Here is a 20,597-nt window from a genome sequence, read left to right as displayed (position 1 = left end):
CAGTCTCTCAATGCAATTCAGAATACAAATCACATTAATGTACTTTTTAGGTTTGGCTTTACAGCACCACTTTCTGCTGACCTGCTGTTACCAATTCTTAAACTGTTCACAGCTTTAATCCTAAAACTTTGCAGTGTGAGATTATCTTTTTTTTTTTACTAAATCTGTGAAGAGTTACACTTCGGCATAAAAATTAAAAACTCCAAAGAGGATTTTGACCCATTTTTGCGCCTACCATTTTTACCTGGTGCTAAAAGGGGTTCAGGGCAGCAAGGGTGTCATGAACCCCAGTGCAAGCAATGAAAATACCGCCTGAACAGTTAGGTTGTAAAATAAAGCATTGATCTCCCACCTCTGGTGTCACTGCACCTGCTGCACCACTGATCGCTATACCCATGGGCCAGAGATACAACTAAAAGCTGTGTGCAAACATTTCCAGGTAGCATACAATCTGGCTCAAGCAGACCACATGTAATTGTGCAAACTGTTCCAGATGGCAAGAGTGCAATCACCAGGGCCTGGCATGCAAGCCACAGTGGAACAGCTCCGGGGCCCTGATAGCTTGTTCCAGGGTGGCCGCATATGAATCCACCAGACCTGTATGAACATGTGAGAGAGAGGCTAAAGTGCAACGCAAAAGACTTTTGTAAGCGACTGCCCCTGTTTTCATCTCCACGAGACTCCTGACCTACCTTAATGCAATCATCTATCAAAGGGCAAGAGATACAAACAACTGGTCACAAAATATCGGTTGCAATTTGTGCTCAGTAAATATTTTTATGAACCAAACTTTATACTAATAAGTCAGTTCATAAAATTCAGAAATGTACTGGGTCGTAATCCATCCTACCTCACGATTATCCTCATGATTGTTAATGAGGTCAGTCAGAAATTGCTACTCACTATGGTGTAGACCATCACAGGGATGGTGGCTTTCTGTGATTCCCTCGGTACACCATGGCTTGCAGACCACCGAGGTGATATTATCGTTATGTCCCTCGATTTTTCATGGGTGTTTGTGGTTCTTAGTGAATATGGATTTTAAGGACTTGCATTTTCACATGCATGAGAGGTGTGACATTTCAAATGAGCAACGCAGAGTATATAAGATATTGATTTGTGCAAAATTGTTTTGTACGTGTTTTTTCTTTCTTTTGTTGCCCATGTCTAAAATGTGGATTGCGCTTTTGTAATTATATTTGTTGTTTTCTTACAAGTAATTGCTACTACAACCACCTATATACTGTACTGCATGTCCTGATGAGGCACGAATATATGGGCCGAAACACATCAACCAGAAGAAGAGGAGAAGTCTAATGGATTAAAAATGATATATATTAATTTACAAATACACACATCACATGGACTGAGTGGAGGTGGAAGTATCCCTCACACTTGAGTGTAATGGACTATCTCCCCTTGGATTGCCTACATATTTGTATTGATTCGCAACCAGGATTAGAATGGATGGGTAGGAAGGAACTAATAACACTTTTTGAATATTGTGTTTCTTATGGTTTATATTTAATGTTTTTAGTTGTGTGAAAAATTAAGAAAAAAAGACATAAAAACTGGCATGAAAAAATTGTAAAGTTTGGTGAGTGGTTGAATTATTCAAAGTAATTACCTGGGGACTAAGCTCCTACCTGGAGGGACTAATACAGTTTTTTCCTACCTTGTAATTTCTCCGATTGATCCCCACACATCTTTTTTGCGTTTTTGCTACTATATGCTTTTGCCCAGATGCGTTGGGGGAATTAGAGCAAAACCCCTGAGTGTTGTATATAGGCTTTCTGGGGTCAGCATACCACCATATCTGTGATTGGTTTTAAATAAAGTATTTTTTTTTTTAATGTAGGTCAATTTCCTAAAGGAAATGGGGCTGCATTAAAAAAAAGTGTATTTTTTTCAAAGGTGTGTTTGCGAGTTGGTAGTGGTTCTATGGACCACTGCCTACTCCCCCCCAAAACTTGTTTCTTAATACACAAAGGGGAGGGAACTCCAAGGGGATCGCTTCCTTTTTGCGAAGGCAATACATCCCAACCGAGATGCTGGTAATATTTTGATGCTATGCAACCAGATTTCGGTCACAAACAATTGGTACACATAATGCCACTTTAGCATTTGGAAGGAACAGCCCGTTCCAAATACCACATCAGTATGGGCCTACAAATCCATTTTAGGAGTCGGTAAACCAACTCTTAACATAGGATTCATACATAAGAAAAAATATTTTTGGAGTTGCCAACTCTGAATCAGAGCTTTTGGGACTGTACAAACGCTTAGCATATATGTCCTTTAGTTCTCTACAGAAAGGAATTTTTTTAACAGTCTTGGCCATCATGGTCCGTGACAGTAGTGCTATGAAGTCACTTCCATCACAAGCCAGCACTTTGCACAACAAATGATTAAATAATAATAATACTTAGAGTTTGCAATAGAATGTTAAGACTGAGCTCAGCATCTCACTCAGAAAGAGGGTACTAACCTTTTAAGATATTACCGATTCGTAGTGGGTCACAATTCGACCTACTTCATACATATTATATCAGTATTAATGAGGTAGGTCACAAATTGTGACCAACAGGAATCCCAGCCATCACAGGCTGCTGAGGTCCGTAGAGCACCATCTCAGTGATTGCTTTTAAATAAAGCATTTGTTTTTCCTTAAATGCAACCCAGTTTCGTTACAGGGAAATGGGATCTGTTTAAATAAAAAATACATATGTGTCATTTTCATGTTTCAAGAGTAGTCAGTGGTCCATTGCAACACTGCCTACTCTTAAAAATATTTTTTTGAACATTCACAAAGGGAAAGAGGTCATTGCGATTGGCTTACCACCTCCTTTGAGGAGTTGGTAACATTAATGTTTTGCAACCGGAATTTGGTTGCAAAACATTAATACATACCATTCCTATTTGGAAGGGGCACCCTAAACACGCACCTTCCAAATGCCAAATCAGTATTTGGCCGCAAACACAAATTACGATTCTGTAATGTGTTACCGTATTTCGACTGTCGGTGTGATACATCAGGAAAATCCTTTTTCGGTCACAAATTGGCCCAATTGCGACCACAAAAAGGTTTCGTACATCTGGCCTCAAATGCCTATTCGAAGAGGTGCATTGTCAGGACTTTGCAATTAGGATAGTTTAGGTATTTACAGAAATAGGTCAGAAGGCTCAATGTGGAAAATCAACAGCAGTAACAAAGAACATACCCAAAGGTTTATCAGTTCTCATCCTCCAACAATGTATTAACTGCAAGCACATTCAACATAAAAACGAGCATTGGCAAAGCCAAGATGTCAACTTGTAACATGTCAACGCATATACACAGAGGCACTCAGAAATGACCTGCACGTTTCTTACACAAATGCTATTTATCACATTAAAGCAGCTGCTCTATTGCTTTACCAATGCCAAAGAAAGAATTTGCAAAAATAATTGTTTTCTGTATGGAATACATTTAAGAGATAAATAACTGAATGTGAAAACAGCGTGAAGATTCGCTGTAGTTTCCAGATGTAAAATATTACCTCATCCATTCCAAAGAGAGTACTTCCTGGCAGCTGGAATGATACACCAAATATCCTACAGCATGTGGTGAGGGGGCAATACTGCACGGAGTTTGGACATAACCAGCTGTTTGTATATTTAAAAAAAATGGTAACCTTAAAACCAGACCCAATAATCAATGCATTCTCTCATATCTCACTCACTATTCTTCACCATCATACACATTACACGCATAAATATAATACAATAAACAGTCACATAAAGACTATCCTTACACTAATACGAATCCAAACTGAAATAATTTACAATAATCAAGTGCACCCTGAAACAGTCTACTTCACAAAACACTCACCTCTGGAACGGGGCAACTCGGAAAAAAAACATAAACATCACATAGCTATCCTAACTTCAAAAAGGACAAGAAGCTTGGAATAACTCAGATCTTCAACAAACACACAAGTACAGTCACCCAGAACCAGATCATGGCAACACACAAACATCTGAACGCACCATATCAGGTAAACACTTACAAATTGCACCCAAAGGCTACACTCTCTGTAAGATTGTCATGTGTTAGCTGAATCCTCCAACTGGCATGCAATGTATCTGGCCAAATTAACAGGGTGACCACTCTTGCACATCAAAAGAAGCACCCCAGAGCACAAATAACACTCGTCACATAATGACAGCACGCTGACACTCCTCACACTGAAACACCACAGTGGACAAGATTTCACACCAACAACTCTCAACCACCAACAATGACTAATCAATACACAAATAACAGTGTATGCAAATAGTCCAAAGGAACAGCACTCAACAAGAAAACAAAGGGGCCAAGTTACAAAAAAATGTTGGAGTGCGGAGCTGTGCCAAATTCAGCAGCGCCACGCTCTGATATTTTTAAATAACACAGGGATGCACCTTGTTCATAAGAATATGGTGTCCCCCTGTGTTTCCCCTAGCACTGGTGTAAACAAAGCTGCCTAGTACCAGCGCAGGCACCCTGCCACCATGTGGCAAGGGTGCCTACACTGGGGCACCTTCCTGCACATACACAATCAATAATGGCGATTTGCTCATTCTATGTGAGCTGCAGCATACGTTGAAAGAGCAAAAAATGAGGAGAAAGTTACAATTTCTCCTCATATCGTCATTCTAACATCTCGTAATCCATGGCGTTAGAATGGTGCTGTTTTTGGTGCTGCCTCAGCCTTGTAAATCTGGGGCAGCATCAAAAAGCAATGGGTGTTGCGGTGGAACACCTACAGCAACATCCAGTGCACTCCCCTTTGCTGCGGAGGACTGCAGCGGAAAGGGGCATATTTACAAGGTGGCGTTAGGCCACATTAAGTGGCTTAGCGCTACCTTGTAAACATAGAAAATGACGATACGCCACCGGCGTGTCAATAAAAGTGACGCTCCAGTGGTGAGAGGGGCCTGTAAATATGCCCCAAAATCCTTACAAATTATGCCAACTGCATATTCACTAGTGGAATACAACCACAAAGCATGCATACATATACACTTCATCAGTTCAGCATAACCCAGCACTGTGCAAACTGCATTTGAATCAGTAGCATGTAATCAAATCAAGCACAAGAAGGCCAGGCCAGGTCTTCCCTGGACTGGAGTCAAGCACACTGGGACCAGTTTCGGGGTAACACCCCTCATCAGCCAGGCTAGATTGAATCCAGTGGCAAAGAATGATGATGGATTCAACCCAGATCTGTGACTGTGGTTGAGTATCTGAAAAGTTTGTTACCCCGAAACCAGTCCCAGGATGTTTGTTTCCAGTCCAGGGAAGACCTGGCTTGGCAGTTCGGGCTGGACTGTTCCCATGAAGAACAGGGTCAAGACTGATTTGCATATGGCTGGGTCTGAACTGGGGTGGCGAAGTGAGCTAAAGAAGGATGATGGTTTCAACCCAGATCTGTGACTGGGGGTGATTGTCCGAAAAGTTTCAGAGCTCCGTCCATCATCTCCTTGTGTTTAGCATGTAATCAAATGCCATACCTACTCAGTTGCACATCACCATGCGCCACACAAAGTACAGATTTTACCTGCAGCAAATAACACCATGCAAAGCCAACTCGCATTCCATGATCTGCACAGGATGTGGAGCGATGCAGAATAAAATGTACACTTGAGGCAGGTAAACATACACCCAGCAAACTACTGCAACACTAGCAATGATCAGAGACTGCGGCCACATCAGCAGCCTAGACCTATACTCTTAAATAGGTCAGGCATTCATTCAAAGAGACTGGTGTCAAACATGCACGCTCTCACATACACGTCATGTCTGGATTGTTAACTACACTACTCTTTACTTTATTTCTCGGTGTTTGTGTAGTACATTGCAAACACTAGGGGCTGCCAGAGCGCTTCATATATGTGATAAAGACAGTCTCACTGGTTCATTAGGGTCACACAATACAGAGAATATTATATTGAAGACCGAGTTTACAGCATGGTAGCTGGTGAATGGAAGTGCAGCTGACATGTCCAAGTAGATGTAACGAGATAAGAGATGGTGGTGGTGGACCCCTCTAGCCACCAGGAAGAGTATCTTTACGTTTCCTGTTCCCCACTCCACCATGGCCCTGGTGTCAAGTTGTGCCCAACCTGCTCGATTGTTAGACATTTATTTCATTTTCTAGGAGTTCTGTAATGGCTTCCCCAACATATGCTCTATATTGTGGCCAGCCAATCAGGATTCGCCCATCCACTTCAAATGGGCCAATCAGAGCATATGTTGTCACCAATGGTCCAGGAGATATCTCTAACTTTTTATCAGCTTTAACCCCTTCAAGCCCACCCAAGCATCTTTTTGAATGCTCATTGCTCCAAAACTACTGAATGGATTTACACCAAAAGGCACACTTCCCAAGTAAAGAGCTAACTTTTTCCAAATTTGCGGTATTCCAGCATTTTTTTCGATATCAGAGAGCCAAATTTCCAAAGAGAATTAACATGGGAAATTGCGCCTTTGCCCCATCTGGCCCCTTATACTTGGTCCCTGCTTCAATCAATCAATCATGATTTGTAAAGCATGTCTGCTTCACCAGTGAGGGTCTTGAGGTGCTATGGGATCACGCTGCCGGGTCCTATTGATTGAACATCCAGGTCTTGAGGTCCTTCCTGAACTGCTTGAGAGATGGTGAGGCTCTGAAGTGCAGGGGGAGGATGTTCCAGGTAGTAGCTGCCAGGTGGGAGAAGAGCCGCCTCTGCTGTTTACCCAGCAAATGCGTTGTGTAGCTGTTAGGGAGAGGGTTCCGGAACGGAGTTCCCGGGTGTGTTGGTGGAAATTCACTCCTTTGTTGAGGTATGCTGGTCATTTGTTGTGTGGTGCCTTGTAAGCATGGGTGAGCAGCTTGAACTGGCATCTCTTCAAGACTGGTAACTATTGGAGGTTCTTTCAGTGGGGGGGTGATGTGCTCCTGTCAGGGGAGGTCAAGAATTAGTCTGGCTGCTGTGTTGTGGATGGTCTGGAGTTTCCTCATGAGTTGGGCGGTGATTCCTAAGTAGAGGGAGTTGCCGTAGTCGAGTCTGCTGGTGGCGAGAGCTTGTGTGACGGTATGCCTGGTGTAGGGTGGGAGCCATCTGAAGACCATCCTGAGCATACAGAGGGTGAGGAAGCAAGCGGAGGAGACTGCGCTTACCTGCTTCTTGATAGATAGCTGGCTGTCAAGGATGATGCAGAGGTTGCAGGCATGTTTGTTGGGTTTGGGGGTTGGGCCCAGCTCAGATGGCCACCATTTGTTGTTCCAGAGGGTGTCCTTGTCTTTCACAAAGATGAGTACTTCTATCTTGTCTGTGTTGGGTTTGAGACTATTGTTGTTCATGCAGACGGCCACATCTTTCATGCATCTTTGGAACTTGTCATTGATGTTCGTTGGGTTGTTAGTCAGGCAGAGGATGAGTTGGGTGTCGTCGGTGTAGGAGATGATGTTTAGTCCATGGCTCCTGATGATGTGGGCCAGGGGTGTCAAGTATACATTAAAGAGCGTTGGACTAAGTGAGGAGCCTTGAGGTACACCAAAGGTGATGTTCTTAGGGAGCGAGAAGTAGGGAGGGAGGGCTCCTCCTGTGAGGTAGGATGTGATCCACTTGAGGGCTGCTCCTTAGATTCTGATCGGGTGGAGTCTGTTGATCAGTGTGTGGTGGGATAAGGTTTCAAAGGCTTCTGAGAGGTCAATGAGGATGAGGGTTGCTGTTTCTCTGTGGTATAGCAGCATTCTGATGTCATCCATGGCTGTGATTTGCTCTGAACCTGGATTGCGAGGGGTCCAGAAGGTTGTGGTTCTCAAGATGTCTATTTAGCTGCATGTTGATATTTTTCTCGTTGAACTTGGCAGGGAAGGGCAGCAGGGAGATGGATTGGTAGTTGTTGGGTTTTCTTGGGTCAACCGATGGTTTCTTCAGTAACTGCTTCACATAGGCATGTTTCCATTTCTGGGGGAAGTGGGCCATGGTGATCGAGGAGTTGAAGATCTTGGTGAGTTCTTTGCTGATGGGTTGATTGCCGAGGTTGAAAGTGTGGTGGGGGCAGGGGTCTGCTGGGTCTCCGTAGTGAATGTATCTCATGATGGATGCTGTTTCCTTCTCTGTGAGGGTGTTACAGGAGGTGAACTAGTGTAGGTGGGTGTCGGTTGGCATGAGGAGGTTGAGCTCCTAAATGGAGAAGTGTGGTGTAGCTGCCAGAGCAGCTATCTCCTTCAGCACAGGGGTCACGGTTCAATCGCTGGTGGCAGCTCAGATCAGCATCATGTGACTCTGGGCAATAGCTCACTTAATCTCCCCGATGCCTTGAAACCTTAAGGGGTGATATATTCACGGTTTACAAGTATGGATTATTTATAACTCCTTGACTATGTTGGACAGTTCTTTGCTGCTGTTGGATTGACGGATCAGAGCAAAACTTTCCAGGAAGGATACAAAGATGAACATTTTTGGGGGGGAAGGTTCACACTGATTTGTCAAATGGCATTAAAGTTAATAATGAAACAAAAAAATCCCTTTCTATGGAAATTTTGACTTAACATAACCACACAGTGTAGACCACCACTATGTAATGCAGATTTATCAATTAAAATAAAAAGACATTTTCTATATTGCTTCACTGAAAACAATCCTTCATGTTGCGTGAGTCGCTCCAGGCTGGTCCATGAGAGGACGCATGATTTGCCAAACAATTGCTGCATGAAAGATGGTTAGTATAAACATTATAATTCAGTGAACCCCACTGGATCTTGAGAGTAATCCCCTCACCTAAGATGGCTACTGCTGTGACGTGATGGCCATCATAGCTGCTACTGATTTCAATTTCATATTGGTGATGATGAACAGGACCACAAGAGTGATGTGGGAAATATCCTCCTGGGGACTTTGGCACTATGATTTATAACAACATTTCGAAGACCAAGTCTATCCCCTTTGCAAGTAACAGTCTCCTAGCCCTTTGTGAAACACTTCAACCCAGGATTGGACTATAGGGCAATCAGGCAGGGCCTGATAAGCTGGTATGAAAAGCCAGTGGGAGGGCTGTTTTTTTTGGCTGTTTGCAGGACTGTTAAACCGTTTTTTTCTATGGATGTCACTATTTGTTTTTATAACCAACTTTATTTGCTTTTTATAAACAAAAACAAGACAGTTATTGGAAGTATTTGCAGCACCGTGACATAATTGACATTTCATTACATATCCCCTTATGAGTAATAAATGTAAGATTGAATAATAAAGAGTCTACCCTAAGCAATCAGTCCAATAAGCCCACCCATTTACCCCATATTCGCTCATATTTATTTGGGCACCCTCTTGCCTCATAAACCGCTTTTTCTTGGATCGCACACCAATCCACTCCCCTGTGCCATTTCGATATAGAAGGAGGCTTGGAGTCTTTCCAGGCCACTGCAATGTCTCTTTTAACAACCAGGAGGGCTGTACCTAGGAACACCTTGTTGGCTCGAGAGCCGTCCATCCCTTCCTTCACCCCAAAAAGAAGAGCCAGTGGAGTAAGTGGCACCTCCCATCCCAGCACTTCACTAAATTCCGTTGTGACTGTCGCCCAGTACTTAGCTATGACTGCGCAGGACCAGGCCATATGAAAGAAGTCAGCTGGTCCCTCTCTACAGCGCGGACACTGTGGGGCTGGTAGGAGTCCAGCTTTGTGCGGTCGTGCTGGTGTAAGATATGCACAGTGAAGATAGTATATCTGTATGAGGTGAAGTCTAGCAGAGATCGTGAGAGTTCTGGGGGCCATAAGGGCGTCTCTCCAATCCTCATCCTCGAGAGGGCCCACCCAACCCTCCCACCTAGTTTTAAGAGGGTCCAGCATGGACGGAGTGTTGGGATGTCACTATTATTACCACCACAAACATTGCCTGCAGCAAGCACAAATACTTTTGTTCCCACATAACTTGCAAAACACCTCTGTAAAGTGTCTTTGCGAGTTCGAAATGGCACAATTTGCAAATGTGGGCTACTTCTTTGTCTTATTTGCTAATGGGGGCGAGTTTTATTTTGTTTTTATTTACAAGCACTATACGCCACTGGTGTGTCACTTTTAATATGGGGAAAGTGATGTCCCAGTGGCGCAAGAGGCTTGTAAATAAGCCCCTGGGCTTGGGCGAGCTAGAATCCATACTCCTAAATTATCTGACTCTATGGTTATTTTTAAGCAGCATGAGAGGTAAAGAGAAAATTATTTTCGAAATATCTAGAATTTTAAAATTCCACGTTGCACACCTTCAGTGGGAATTCAAGATACATGCAACATTCCAAAATGCAAGGAAAATACTAATTCAAACTTTAGCTGGAAAATACATTAGAATGCATTTCAGGCCCACAATTTGGGAAAATTACCAATGCATGGGTTACATTATGTGTGCACTTCTATAAACAAATAAGTAATACTTTCAGCACATTTAAAGCGTTTGAAGTGGAGAATCTTAATTTACTAGGGGTTACTGAGTGTAATATTAAAGCAATCAAGAAACACATGTAGTATGTTATCCCTTTGCATAATACTAATTCACCTCCTTGTCAGTGCATTTCTAAAGTATACACAAAAGTCTGGTTAATCATGAGGATACGTAAACACCTTGTATTCCTCTTTCTTCTTTTCATACATTTATCACTCAGAATATATGGAACTTCAGACTAGCTATGATTATAACACACTCCCACTATCAATTCAAAAGAGAGCCCAAACTACTCACTTCCAGGCTCACAAAAGTAAACAGAGGGGGAAGTAGGCAGGGTGCATAGCTCGATAAGTCCTTGAGCAACCCTGAAACATGGAATGGAGCCTGGATGGGTCTCCCCATATTACCCTGAGCAAGGCTCCAAATCCATTGTCAGAGCATAGGCCGCAACAGCTCTCTCCGACACTGTGGGATTCTGCTATCAGCTCCCAGCTCACATATATCATGACTATCTTCCAGGATATAATATAGGGGAGCATCATGGCTGCTCCAGTCGGTCAGGGTGTCCTCCTAGGTGTGTATCACTACACCTACAGACAAGCAGCAGGAGTGTGTGACAGTTGCCGGAGACATAGTGTAACCTGCATTTTGTCCGTTTTTTTGGTGTGCTAGTTTTTTTTTCTGAGTCGGCTGAGGAGGGAGTGTGGTTTATCATAGGGCAGAGGTCTCCTCCAAGTCTGTGCCAGATAACAAGTCCAAGAATTCACAAAGTGCCTCGTTCCTGTTTCGGGAGCTCAGAAAAAAGATAGCCAAGTGTGAAATCTTACTTTAAATTGTGTATCTTCAGGGTCACTTCTCATGTTGGATTAAGAAGTCATATCCAGAGGCAGTACTCGTGATTTAACTTTCAGGGCCTCATTTATGAGGCCCCTTGCGCCGCAGGAACGTCACTTTTTGTGACGGTCCGTGGCGCAGAAACATGCTTCATGTTTATCAGGCAGCACTAAGCCACTTTTTTTGGTTAAATGCTGCCTCGTAAAGGTTGTTCCCTTTAACGCAGTTTTCTGCATTATAGGCGCGTGCAATGGGTGTTGCTGGGGAAGTTCCCAGCAACATCCATTGCTTTTTGACACTGCCCCAGATTTACGAGTAATCGTAACTCTAAGGTAGTGCCAAAAGCATACGCCTCCCAAGGGGAGTCATTAGGGAGGCACAAAGAGAAGAAATATCTTTATTTCTCCTTATTTTTTAGGTCTCGCCTAGCGACGTAGCGCATGCGCTGCCCGCCTTGGCGAGATCTATTGTTGTGGGTTTCTTGGCCGATGGGTGACAGGACATGTGCACACGTCGGACAGGACAGGCCATGTGCACGCGTTCGTCTCGCGCGTTCTGCACAACGCACCGGACAGGACAGGCGATGTGCACGCGTACGGCTCGCGCGCTCAGCACAACGCGCGCTCAGCACACCCTATTCATGTTGCTAGAAGGTGCTGCCAGAGAGAGACCATTAATGCATATTAGCGCTGTGTGACATCTATATATATTCCGCAAATGCATGCATCTAGATACACAAAACAGACAAAAGTCTAATATGCAGCACACGTAATTTTTGCTCTAGACCCTATGATATCTGAGGGTGCACAGAACTCACCAGCTCTTGCCGGCGCCACTCCAGCACCTAGCCCAGGGTGGCGAAGCCCTGGGTGTTCCTCAGTGGCATGTCCTCAGCCGATGTGGGTGCTCGGTGGGTGCACGGTGGGGTTGCTCCCTCCCCCTCAGGCACTCTTTCCACCAGCTCGTGCACCGGCACCCTCTTGGGGCCTCTGGGCGGCTGACAGGCACCACCTTCCTCGTGCATCGGCGCCTTCCTTTGGCCGCTCCAGGGCAGGCTCATGGCCTCCTCACCACGCCCTCGTGCCACGGCCTTGAATGCTGGCGTCCTCTCGTGGGCCCTCCAGGGCTGGTGCTGCACCTGGGCCTTCCACTCCAGGTAGGAGGGCCGGCGTGTCTGCAGCTTCAGCTTCACCGTGAGGGCCTTCACCGAGTCCAAGTCATCATCACAGGTAGAGGACTCCTCGCCCAGCTCCTTGAACTTCCACCCATCAAAGGACATCTTCAGTGAGCATTCACAAAGGTCGCACGTGCGAGTGTTCACAAGAGATCTGTGCACAAGTGGATCTGCCATGTGTCTGTGAGAGAGTGCTAGTGCAACTCTGCAAGAATGAGTGTGAGTTAGGGTCTACCTAAGGACGTCTGAGAAAAGTTAGCCTGCCAGAGAAACTCTGGGAAGGACTGTGCACAAGGATGTGTGCACTATGAGTGAGAGTGCAAAAGGGTCTGTGCGCAAGTGAATGTGCACCAGGAACTCTACAATAATGGCTGAAAAATATCGGTGCACGAATAAACGGGCAAGAGAACCCCAGAAAGAATTCCTTCGCAAATATAATCGCTACACACTAAGTGTGCAAATGGGTCAACACATGAGTGACCGTGCCAGAAGTTCTGTACAAGGTGAATGCAGAGGGTTTGTGTTAGACGGGTTTTGAGTGTGTGGGTGCAACAATTACCATGCAAAAGTAACACTGTACATGGTCAACACCAGTGGACGTGCGAGAGGGTTCCTTCAAGAGTGAAATTGCAGAAGCATTTGTACAGGCGTGAGCAGTAAGGCAATAGGCACGCGTTAAAGTGCTAAAATGTTTGTGCAAGAGCGAGCATGGACAAGGTTCTTTGCTAATGCGAGCTAGACCAGTCCCCGCACAGTGCGCGGGGAGGTCACCAGAACGAGTCAGCATGTGCAAGGGCCAGTGAGTCGGTGTGAGTGAGCAGTGTATGTTTTACTGAAGCGTGTATGGCCTAAACAGAGGTTTCTACCACCAAATATCGACTCAAAAAGGCGTGTGTTGTAGTTCAGGGGTTGAGGTGACTCGTGCAAGAAAGATCTACACACGCGAAGTAGCAAGAAAATGTAAACAAGGTTGCATGCAATAAAACGAGTGCACTGCAAGTATGCGGGGAATTGTGAACGCTCAGCACAATGCGCGCTCAGCACAGCCTATTCATGTTGCTAGAAGGTGCCGCCAGAGAGATCATTAATGCATATTAGCGCTGTGTGACATCGCCACATACTTTAAGCACCCTATGTTCGTTTTTACCACTGGAAATTGTGCTGCGTCAAAATTAGTATCCAGCTAGTTTCATTATTTCACTGAGAAGCCTGGGACTAGAGATTGTATGAAGCAGGCAAACCCGAGAGTCGTTCTGAGAAACGTTTGCTTTTAGTAAAGAGCATAACAAATTAAGCAAATAAAACCAGCTGTAACCCCGTCTTTATTTTTTTAATTGATTTGTAACCCGTCACCTAAAACCGGAAATCGAGTAAAATTCCAGAGTAGCTTTTTAAGAGTTCCTTAATAATTACTGTTCTGACAGAGCCCATTTTCCCATGCTTCGTTTAGAAGCATCTGAACTACAGTATCGAAACGTGCAGGTCCACCGTGTCACTCGTGAACAGTGCCAACTGATCTAGTCCCCCTGAATAGACAAGCATTTGCTATGCAATAGGTCTCGCATTTGCGCGAGTATAAGCTATTGACATTGAAAATAACAATGCCTTTTATTTTTGTTTTTAAAACATAAATAAAAGGCATTGTCATTTACAATACCAATGGCAGAAACTTGCGTAAATGCGAAACCTATTGCATTACAAATGCTTGTCCTTTTTCTATGTGTGCTGCATTGTGCAGCACACATAGATAGAGAAAAAAGACTCTTTTGATTGTTTTTGGGCCGGAAGGTTTCTCTTTGTGCACAATAAGAATCATCCCTGCAACGCAGGCACACTTGCACCATGGTGCAAAGGTGCCTGCGTTGTCGCACAGCAGTCCATTGTGCGCCTGCGCAGGGGAAAAGGACAGGAATGCACTGTATCTTCTTTTGCCATAGGGCAGTGAAGCAGAAAGGCCTGCGGCGCTGCCCTATGGCAAAACCTCATAAATGAGGCATTGGGTATTCAAAAAATATATAAAATGCTAGCAGTGGACGTAGCTGCCAATGGTGCAGTTGGTGCAGTGGAACCGGAACCCATAGGTTTGAGGGGCACACAGTATTTTCACATTCAACTGAGAGTGATTAGGCATTTCCCTTGCTTACATCAGAACCCAGGGCACCCCAGTACGCCACTGACTTTTAGCCCATAGTATTCACCTCAATATGCTTCCACTGACCCTAAGCTTCTGCTGAACCCGTCCTAACATTTAAAATACCAACAGATTCAGAAAAGGACAAGATTGCCCTCCCTAGGAAGATAATAATGCATGTTTCATCCCAGAAGTCCAGCCTGGCTTGGACACGCAAAGGAAACTGTGGCAGTTTAAATGATAAAAACAAAACAGACAAAAAAGTTGTAGATCCATTTGCGGCCACGATGTGACCATAATGCTTATGAGTTAGATCAGGACCTCATTTTCAAGGCCTGTGCGCCGCCGGAACATCAATTTGAATGACACTCCTTAGGCGCACGTTGCAGTGCCGTAGGGGAGGTGCAGTGAGGATAAATAACTTTATTTCTCCTCATTTTTTCCTCTTTCATTGTGTGCACACATAGAAGGAGGAAATTGCCTCCACTGATTGTTTTTGTGCATTTCCACAATGCAGACACCCTTGCACCGTGGTGCAAGGGTACCTGCGTTGGCGCACGAGAGCCAATTGAGCGCCAGCACAGAAATGTGCCATATCTAACAGATACAGCACATTCCTACCCTTTTATTTTGCTGTAGGGCAGTGCAGCAGGGTACGCTTGCGACGCTGCCCTACTGCAAAGTATTTTAAATGAGGCCCTCAGTCCTTTTATTATGAGTTTGTTTACAGTTCCCAGCCAAAGGAAGGAAGTTGTGAGTAGCAAATCTATCAAGTATGCCACAATACATCTATTATTCAATTCTAAGTAAAATGATGCACAAGTGATGACTCTGTGGGTTTGAGTCTAGGCATAACGCCACGAAGCACACAAAACGTTTTACACACCAAACAAACACTATCAAAGCCAATAGGTCTGGTTTGCATTTTCAGTTATCAGACAGACCTATTACAAGTGCAGGTGCTATTTATTGCACCAAATAAAGAAGAATACCACTGGTTTGTTACTTGCTGTTTTAGATAAATAGTACCTATCACGAGTTTCTGGGGAATAACATGCAGATTTTGATGTTTTGTTCACCAAAATTCACGAGACAGTAATTACCATAAGGTTTTCACCTGTTAAATTTCCAAACTGCCAAAACTTAACGAAAGTTCAGGTATTTAATCCATCCTTTAATTATCGAATGCGTTAAATAACACTCAATTAGTAATTCCGACCTGTGTGTAAATAGGAGTTTACGCACTAGTCGGAATACACCCCCCAAACTCATTATCAGGCCTCTGGTGGCTTTTGCATTAGGGTGAACATTAAAACTGTCATCGTGGACATTATTTACAGTCCTGGACTTTAAACCCACACGTCACTGTATCAAGTGTGCTAGTCTAGTTACCTCAAAAAAAGGAAACAGACTACAAAACTCAGAATGCATTTGGTTGCAAAATTAAAGCCAGGACTGGAAAAAGTGTCAATAATCACAATGGAGTCCGGTGCCCAACCTGTTGCCAATGCTTGTTCAGTATACACTCCAATGCTCTTCGCTTCTGGCCCTTCACCGGAAAAATACCCAGCCTTTCCAGCATAGATTTATGCTTGCAGTTTTCTAACTGCACGGACATTTTGCGCCCTCTCCCGCTCTTTCTTAGTTTTTTTTCAATCTTTCCTCAAATTGGTCACAATCTCATCTCAGCCCAGAGAGGCTGCAAATCCCTGCTGCAAAACACCACAACACCTCGCTGACACGCACAGCATAGCCCTTTCTGCTGTGTTGACAGATTGCCATTTAGTCAGCAAGCACAAAACAAGTGTTTCTGCTTCCAGTTTCCGCTATGACAAGGTTAACATTTTAAGTGATGGAATACAGTGTGTAGATTTCCCCATACCGGGGACCCCTGGCTCCGCCACACTTGAAAACACTTCATTTTAGTGATGGAGTACATGAAGGGTGCGCTTTCTGTCGATGAACCCCTGACAGCTACTCAGCCTAATATGCCAGGGAAATTCTCTTTCCTCTCTCTTTTAACCCGAAGGGAAAGAAAATGCATATGTGTATGAGGGAAGGAGGCGGCCATTTTGTTCCGATAAATGCTTTCCTCGGTGAATGCTCCCTTCGCCATCTGTTGCGATGATTTCTAACGCTGTGACCACCGTCTCCCTAAAACAATAGAAATAATTATCTCCTGCAGGCTGGCACCATACAGGAACAAAAGTTAATTACTTTTTCAAATTGAGGTAACAAAGAAGCTTGTTTTAATAATGAAAAAGTGATTAGGACAGTGGGATAAATATATTGAACAAAACGCATCAAATTCGTTCATAATTTGCCCATCTCTTTCCCGGATTAGCATCATGGCGCGCATTCAGTGCAGCACAGTTGGAAAGTCGCCTTTTAATAGAGCATATGAAGTCCCCTTTTGCGACATGAAAGGAAAGGATTGTTTTGTGCCTAGGAATGCTTATAGTTCGATTATTTACTGCACAATTTCAGTAAACACAAACACATTTACATGGCTAGCAAAACACTGAAGCGCAGAGGGAAACTGAATCACATATGGTCATCTCATTGATGAGAATAAGCGTGAGATTAGAATGCCTACGTCATCAAAGTGACTACAATATGCTACTAAATTTCCCCCGTTAGTGGCATTTGTCTCTATATAAACGAAAGGAAGACATATAGGGACTCATTATGATGTCAGTCGGACTTGCGCCTGATTGCCATCGTACCAGACTGGAACCGCCCGACCACAAGTCGACGGTTCCGCCTGCTGAATTTGCATTGCGGTCACAAACATCCATTTCACAATTGTAGCTTATGCGGCGGGAAAAACGGCCCTAAAAAATGTCCCACAGGTGCCCCCGAGGCCTCATAGAAAAGGTCAGACCCCCATAGAAGAGCAGAGGGAAAGGGTCATCGTAATCCCTACGGCGTTCCTGAGCATGCACCGCCTATATTGTAGGGATTACGTTGAACCCGTCAGAACAGCAGAGGACGGTCCCTCCACCCGATGCCTCAGTCCGACACATCGAAATGCAGCAGGCAGACCACAGGGGCAGATGTCGGGCAGATCGCAACCAATGGTTGGTCAGTTGCTGTCCGCCCAACATCGTAATTGGGCCCTTAATATCGAGAATGTAAATTATACAGTGCATGTTCACCCCAAAGGGTATATGGAAGCTGAATAACAGATGTCTACTGTTACCTAACTCAATAACACTTATTTTATTGACGTTGGAAGGATGAAAGGCTGAGTGGACCCTCTTGAAGTTGAACCTGTGACCATGAGGTCCAGAAACAAGTCCACACAGTGGCTGCATTAGTTTACTGAGCCACTAAACCCACTACCATATAGACCAGGAGCATATAGACCAGGAGTGATCAACGTGCGTCGAGGAGTGCTGGACAGGGCCGGACTGGGAACCGGAAGCGGCTCTTGCAAAGAGCACGGCCAGCCCCGCATAGCGGAAGGAAAGCTTTGTGCCACTTTTATTGCTGGGTGCTGATATTGCAGCTACACTGCAAAACAGCTCACGGTAACAAAAACGGCCCCACCCCGGGTCTAAAACCGGGCCCCGCCCAGGCGGCCCACCGTGGAAACGCCCGGTGTCTACTACGGCCAGTCCGTCCCTGGTGCTGGATCCATGCTAGGGTTTCAGAAAATATCATTAGGACAATTTTACATTTACACTGCAGGTGTCCAATGCAAGTCTAAAAGGCAATATTTTCAGTTCATCCCCAAAAATAATTGTACATCCCTTTACACAGTCAGAGGTTATCCTGCAAAGTTTTCATAGACCCTCCTGGGTGTACATTCAACATCCTAGATAGAGGAGATTTTGGTTGTCTTTGCAACGGCCTCAAATATTAACTCACTTAGGAGTCCAGTTCATTGCAGGTACACAACGGAGCACGGCTGATACACATTAGTGGGGTGTGGTAGAGAAGCAGTTATGACACTGCCTGCCACGCTCCTAACCTGCATCCACTTGACCTGATGCATGGAAGACTTCAGTTTGCAGGATACTCCACACAAGATGAAGGAATGGCATACTTTACATGGGTTGTGATGATCCTGGCAGCTGTACTGACAAAAATGACTTATTATAGCAACACTTTTAGTATGCAATGGATGATGCACTATCTCTGACATAAAGTGTAAAGCTTTCATTGGGGTCTGGCATGTACATTTCTTTTAGGGCTGTGGGTGGGAGGCCTACTGGAAGGTATTTGTCCACTTCTTACTGCTCCTTGTCTGTATGCTGGACTGAGTATCAATTGTGTGCACAGTAATAGGATTGCAAGGAAGGCCTTCATACCATGCATGGGAAAGTATCGTGGTGGTCCATAACTTTATCATCATGTACCCAATTATATGTATTCTGGTTAAATGGATCCTAATTGGTGTTTGGAAATTGTCCAACATGTCATGTTGTTCAATTAACAAAGTACAAATACAGTGTATAGGAGTGAAGGGCATGTCGCCATTTGCACCCTAAAATATAATATTCACTTTTAGAAATGGAATTTATTCTGCGGAAAAGCAGCAGGGCATATTTTTAATCGATAACTCAGATTACAAGTTAATTTAGTAAGTGCTATAAAAAAATCAGTAAGTGATATAAAAATAAAACTTGCAACATAGAAGTAATCACGTATAAATTGATATATTGTTATTTCCCAGTGATGGTCACGTTAGGAAATCCCTCTTTTAGTTTGCTAATAACTTTCACCCATTTGACCAATCTCACAAAACTTCCCAAAAATTGCTCTTTTTTGACTTGTTTCTTCATGGAAAGTTTAGGGTTTATCCATCAGTTGGGGGGGGGCCCGAGAATAAGAGGGTCTTTTAAAAATGCTTAATCCCCATACATTTTCCATAGACTTTATTTAGGCAGCTCTACAGCACAAACTGCTGAACGGGATTACACCGAATTTGGCAGGAATCTAGATCTTAGTCCAGAAGGCATGCTTTTTGTGATTTGGCATAAATTCGTTAGTTTTAAAAAAACATAAGGACCAAAATATTTGTATATCTGAGCGGTTGGGTTCGAACCCAATTAAAAAAAAATAGAGCATTCTGATTGGCCCAGGAGACTTTTTTTTCTCTTCAGCCAAGTCGCTACTGCAAGAGTCAGAGAGCGAGAGCTTTGATTGGCTACCTGCAACATGAGAAAAAATATTGCAGCCAGCCCTTACAGGACTTGGGGACTTAATCCCTGTCCTGAGTTTGTTTAAAAGAAATATGAGGGCAGGGGAAAGATACCTTGCCCCCTAGTCCTGACCAGCTTGGTCCCCCACCCTGGGCTATTCAGGGCCACAGGAACCCATCCCCCAGGGCCCGGCACAATATGAAAAGGGAGGGGGGATGGCCCAGCCACCAAGCAAGAAAAACAGCTGCTTTTTCTGGTTGGGAGCAAAGTCAGCTCCCAATGCACCCAGCATAGGTGCATGAAGTCCCATGAGGGCCCTGGGTCTCCCCCGTGTCCCCAATACAGTCTTTTGTGGGTGCCCAGTCATTCCCCAGAACACCCACCTGGGGTCCCAGGGGATGGGGTCTCAGGATTGTAAAGGCCCGGGGAGGGAGGGCAGCACCACCCCCTTAACAAAATAAATGCCCCAGGGGATGGGGTCCTTGGAGCCAAAGTGAATCAAGGACAGACGCTGCACGCCCCCTCCCCTTAAAAAATAAGGAAGCCCAGGAGATGTTGGTCCTGTGGCCCAAAGGGGTTCAGGGTGGGGCCACATGTCCCCCTCCTCTTAATTTAAAAGAAAGGCCCTGGGGGATGCAGTTTCTGGAACAGCACAAAATGTGAATTAAAAAAACGCATCTTGGAACACGTGCGGGCCACAATTAACATGGACAGAAGCAACGCTGTAGCGAAACACATGGAGAAGGAACATGGTGGAGACTGGAAAAAACTAAAATTTTACGCTTTGGAAACAGTGGGAATACACCCAAGAGGTGGTGACAGAGAAAGAACTCTGAGACAAAAGGAATCGCGACACATTC

General features: G+C 44.5%; 1 protein-coding gene and 1 pseudogene across 1 annotated transcript in view; both read right to left on the bottom strand.

The window, feature by feature from the left end:
• The window catches only part of PKHD1 (PKHD1 ciliary IPT domain containing fibrocystin/polyductin), a 1,788,124-nt gene that overhangs the window by 746,610 nt on the left and 1,020,917 nt on the right, over window positions 1-20,597 (bottom strand). The gene's annotated exons all lie outside the window — the stretch shown is intronic.
• Window positions 12,070-12,561, bottom strand: LOC146816600 (protein FAM167A-like; annotated as a pseudogene).

This window comes from Triturus cristatus, chromosome 6 (assembly GCF_964204655.1).
Source record: "Triturus cristatus chromosome 6, aTriCri1.1, whole genome shotgun sequence".
Lineage (NCBI taxonomy): Eukaryota > Metazoa > Chordata > Amphibia > Caudata > Salamandridae > Triturus > Triturus cristatus.
The sequence above is the reverse complement of the archived record's forward strand: the minus strand, read 5'-3'. Positions and strand labels throughout refer to the sequence as shown.